A 6,000-nucleotide genomic window follows, 5' to 3' on the forward strand; every position below is an offset into this window, starting at 1 on the left:
TGCTGCGGGATGGGGGGAGTTGGGAGGGGGGGCAGGTGATTGCTGAAGATACTCTGTGAATCTGCTCACGGTATCTCTTCAGTACATCGAAGAGGGCAGGGGTTGCCCTGTTGCTAGAAGAGCAGTGGGCACACCCCTGAAAATGATTAAAAAAGGGTGTTACTGCACTGGGCCCCACCCCTTTACACAAGGCCCAATACATTCTCTCATTAGCCCCACCCCGTTTTCAGACCAGTCTCGCCTTAGGCACGGCAGTTACCTCTTTACACATTTGTAAAGTTGGGAGGTATGGCTAATGCAGCTGATTCAGGCCTGATTGCTATTGTACAATGACTGGGAGTAGGTTGCCACCGCCCAGACAGAAAGAAAGCCCACCCGTGGAAATTTGCTAGTGAATTGCGAAATAAATCGCAAATCAATAACCATAAAATGTTTTTTTCAGTCTGTGCAAATGTGAGTAGCTCTGACCCTTCCAAAAATCTGCACCTGAGACAGGCTGATCGAGGCCGGCACTGACATCACAGGCCCTCCCTTAAAAGCCTAGGCACACCTGCGGCCGACATCACAGGCCCTCCCTTAAAAGCCTGGGCACACCTACGGCCGACATATCAGACCATCCCTTAAAAGCCTGGACACACCTGCATTTTTAAAATACACACTTCCAGAAAACATTCCGTTACCACCTCCAAATTCCTCCTTCCTGTCAGTCAACCTCCGTCCTATACGCATTTTGTGTTGCTATTTGGGCTCGCGTTTGGTATGCATGTGCAGTCATTCCATAATCACTCAATTTGTGAATTTGCTTATCAGTGATCAACTGTGAATCAGGCACAATGCTAATGCTGTAGTCATAAGGAAATGTATCGAGACGCACACCATGAGCTTCATAAGTCTAAGCAACGGCATACAAATACTCAATGGTGCTTCACCTTCACTGGGGAGTCAATTTCAATTAATTTTGTGCTCCTGATCATACAGTATATATGCCATGCTTATTTTTCAATTGGCTCTAGTTTTTGAGGTATGCATAGCACATTTCACAGCTTTAGTGAGGAGATATGATTGTTTTATGTGTCTCAAATGTGACTACCAACTACGTTATCACAAATTAAACAAATTCTTGTTATTGCTGAAAGAAGGTAGTTCCTATAAAAGCAAAATTAAGATAATGCTGTTAAGTAAAGTGGCCTAGACTAGTAAGGTACATCAAAAGGAGAAAATAATTGAAATTCAAAATTTTTCATTCATTTTACTGGAGAACACAAAAAAAAAATTCTTGCCTAGGCTTTAAGATCGGTTTGCGAATACTCAAAGGAACTATTTTTGCATTAGTTCTACTGTATAGCTCAGTGGTTCCCAAATTGTGTGCCGTGGCTCCCTGGGGTGCCTCGGGACAGTTGCAGAGGTGCCACGGGTTGGTGGTCCAGGACCAATTGAAATAATTTATTGTCAATTATTTATGGAAAAAAACAGTGCTGGTGGCTGCCAATCATAAAATATGTGTACAAACAGAAGCAATTCCTGTCCTTTATCATATAACTGAACCTCATGATCCAATATAAAAACCCAATCAAATTAATTTAATATTTTTCTCTACATTTTTGGGGGCCTAGAGGTGCTGTAAAATAATTCTGATACTCTAGGGTGCTGTGATTCAAAAAAGATTGAGAACCCCTGGTATAGCTGTGCTCCTCAATACTGGCCTGGTACGGCTCCGCCAGCGAGAGAGACAAATGCAGACTCCAAAAGGTAGTCAGAACTGCAGAGAAGAACATCGGGCGGACCTTCCCTCTGTCCAGGACCTGTACCTGTCCAGAGCAAAAAACGGGCAACGAAGATAGTCAAGGACCAACTACATCCTGGCCATGGCTTGTTTAACCTGCTGCCATCAGGCAGACGCTACAAGGCTATTCCCACCAGGTCCGCCAGAAGCCTAAAAAGTTTCTTTCCTCAAGCGGATCACCTGTTGACACGAACTCATGAACACCTGACTGTCTAGTCGCGCCATAACCCTTTGCACATAATCTAACACGGTGTCCCCTAGGAATAACCTTCTATATGACTGCACATGTTCCCCCACTTGTTTATATTGTTTATACTGTATGCTGTTTACTTGTTACCCACCTGGCTGCTGCACAGCAAACTGAAAACAAATTCCTAGTATACGCAAGTATACCTGGCCAATAAAGCGGATTCTGATTCTGATCCTTAATTGGCTCCAATTTTTAAAGGAATGCAATCACCTAAAAGGCAAAACAATGCCCTGTACATGATTGCCCCTTTAAAAAGTTCAGCCGGTATCCTGCATGGCACTGCCACTCGGGTGTCATTACATCCCGTCTTACATGTTCACATCTGCTGTCACATTCTATGTTTAGCCTTTTAACGCAAGCTGGTACACAGTATAAATTCCCCATACTTCCAAAAGTTCAGATCAGGCCAAAATCTGAATAGTTATGTATGAGTCTATGCTCTGTATTGGCTTACTGGCTGTGTTATTGGTAAGTTACGGGATTCGGCAGAGTATGTTACTGACAGAGAAGCTTATTATTTCCCAAGCTGCAGGCTCTTCCTAGCATGTGATCCGTACTATGTTTCCATATTTCCTGACTGAATTCAGACAAACCCACCTTTATTACAGCATGAGTCCTAATGATTCTCTGCCCAGATCTGCAACCATGGTTACCATGCACCGTACCCTGTCCAAAGACCTTGTATTAAGCCTTAAGCTGGTGAACTCGTACTGTCAACATTTTCTTTTTATCAGCAAACATGTTGGAATGCCGCACTGTACAGATTATAGTGCAAGAAAGGAAAATAGCAAAGTCATTGCATTATTCTATAATTACTTGGTTTGCAAGATGGAAAGAATTAAGAAGCCATGCTATCCTCCAAACCAAGGTTTTGTTTATATAATTCCCCTTTTACACCAGCGTGTGTAAGGTTCCAGGGCCATAATCCTGGAAAAATCTGCTGGGATTTCAACCCTGCTATGAGCAGGGTTGTTTCTGGGTTCAACACGGGGTCCTGGCCGGTGTGAAAGGGGTAGGGGTACTCATCCGGGTTGTGGGTCCTCCGTGTGTGTGGTCAGGCCGGGGATCCACACAGGTGGCGGGCGCAGGTGACAGGACAGGCGGTGGATGAAGATGACACAGCTCTCCGGTGCTCTCACTGCAGCCGGGGAGCTGCGTCATCTGCGCCCGCCGCCTGACCTGTCATCTGCGCCTGCCACCTCTGTGGATCCCTGGCCTGCACCGAGTACCGGCAACCCGGGGCGGGGAGTATTGCCATCCCACCTCCTGAGTCTTGCCCGCCTCCTCCCCGCCTCCTTCCCACACCAGAAAATGCAGGGACTTTTCTAGTGTGAAAGGGGCCAACCCGGAACTGCCCCGGCATGATCCCTGGGCCGTATTCCCAGGTGGGTCCCTACATTTTCTGCTGTGAAAGGGGTATTAGAGACAACACATGGGGCATCACAGTGTTCATCTTTTTTTACCTTAACATTCTGTTTTGTCATCTAAAGCATAATTATTAAGAACTAGTAATCCCACCGAAGCAAATGCTTTGAAAGCTAGTCGATGTAGTTTTACTTGCTGCCAACAGATGGCAGTGTAAACCCATCTCAAAGCATATGCTACGAAAGCTAGTAGCTAGTAGATGTAGTTTCACTTTCTGCCAACAAATGGCAGTGTTTCGGAGTCACACGGACAATACACACACACACACACATATATATATATATATTTATATAGATGATATCTTTTTATTCCTGCAAGTACCTAAATTATACTTTATTAACACATATTTAAAATCATATACTATAGTTTAATTTGAATAATATGATTCATGTAAACATAATTTACAAATTACTGCTGCCCTCTGATGAAAAATATATATATGCATTAAATCTGGGATTACTCTAATTGTGCCCAGAATATTTCAGCCAACAAGTACAACCAGATAATTACCTTAGCTCTCACCTTCCCTTCCCGATTTGCTGCAACAGTTCTTGATCCGGACTAAACTTTCAACTTAATTTAACCCTTTGAGTGCCAAGTGAATTTGCCAAAATAGGTGTGAAAATTGCCCAGCAAACATTACTATTCATCATAATGACCTGTAATGTTTAACTTACAGTATATAGGAAATATAATCTATTTTTACACAACATTTGTTGTTGTTGAATTTATATAACAAATATTAGTGACACTGACATTTTTTTGTATATATTTTGAACATCTATAACAGAGATGTTGGCACTCAAAGGGTTAAATTTGTTCCTCCCAACACCCCAGACCAGTGAATTGGGACAGAGAGGCAAATAAATATTTCACCTTTGTACTGCCTGTGATACGCGCAAATATATATATTTGTACTGTTATATTTGTACTGCAGCGCATTCATCAAAAGTTTAGAAACTTTGCCTAAAAACGTAATAATCAGTTCACTGTCATTTACTATAGCTCTGTTCTTTTTGTTAGAGCCTAGCGCCTGCAATCTCCACCACCAATGCCTTTATTCAAAAGCATTTTGTTTTGTCATTTGCATCTGTAAGCCCTGTGATGCACACAAATATATACAAAGTTTTTTACTGCCTGTGATATGCACAAATACATATAAATCTTTGTTTGGTTCGCAAGCATCTTTTTTAGCAAGCATCGTTTTTTAGCAAGCATCTTTTTTAGCAAGCATCTTTTTTTAGCAAGCATCTTTTTTAGCAAGCATCTTTTTTCGCAAGCATCTTTTTCAAAAACAATTGATTGTTAAACAGTCTTTTGCAATTGGGACCAAGTATGACAGCAGTCACCTAGTTGCACAGTTGATTGCTGACGCCATAACATCTATGCTGGTATTAGTTGTGTGTCTAGTATTTGCCATAAATGCAATGCGTGTTAAGCGGTTATTGAGGTGCTGTGTTACTGCTACCAAATACCATCTAGATCAGGACAGGCCAACCTGTGTGCTCTCCAGATGTTGTGAAACTACAAATCCCAGCATGCCTTGCCACAGTTTTAACACTCCATTATAGCAAAACTGTGGCAAGGCATGATGGGATTTGTAGTTTCACAACATCTGGAGAGCCGCAGGTTGGCCAGGCCTGATCTAGATAGTAGAGTGTGAGCAGAAAGGATAGGCTGCAACGGCCTACCGCTATCTCAGAATGGCGGAAGCACTGGGATCTGATGCAATGCTGCCTGATATTGGTACGTACATTGGGCAGCATTGCATGACCCATAGAAACCTATGGGGGATGCAGCTGCTGGCGGGGCAGGAGGGATCGTAGCAGGTATTAGAGATTCCTGCTGTGGTCCCTCCATGATATATGCAGGAGTACTTAATATTTATGGTTATTTTGGTAAAATTAGCCACAAATATTCAATAGTAAATGGGCCCTGTTGATCTCCGTTGTTGGAAGGAGATTTTCTGGCCTCTGCAGTGGTCGTAACTATACATTTTGCTTCCCCCTGCTAAAAAGTTGGTGGCGTCAGACGCATAATGGAGAAAAAGTGATGACGTCAGACACATAATGGAGAAGCTGAAGAAGGAGAGAGGAAGAGAGACCAGTAGACACTGCTGCCCTCCTTGGCTCCGACACATCCCAGGCTACCCTAGCACGCCCATCTGCCCACCCATCCACTACACAGTAGCAAATAGCCGGCTCTGTGTACAGTCAATTGAATCAGTGTGGGAATTTGACATCTCTGCCATGGCCCCACTGTGGCTGACTCACCTCCAGTGCTCAGTCAGTGGGCAGCGGCAGGAAGCAGCATGTCAGTACGTCGAGCGGGTGCCGGCGCCCATGCAGACCCTGCTTCTGCTTGCTCCCCCAAGCGGCTGCTGGGGCTGCCTTACAGTGGTTACGCCACTGGGCCTCTGCAACTGGTGGCACCATGGGTGCTGCAAGCCGCCTGATGGTGATTGACTGATCTGATGCCACGCCCACGTTATATGGATGCAACTTTGAGCTAACTGCAACAGGAGTCATCCACTTTTAATAGA

This window comes from Crinia signifera, chromosome 8 (assembly GCF_055691185.1).
Source record: "Crinia signifera chromosome 8, ASM5569118v1, whole genome shotgun sequence".
NCBI lineage: Eukaryota > Metazoa > Chordata > Amphibia > Anura > Myobatrachidae > Crinia > Crinia signifera.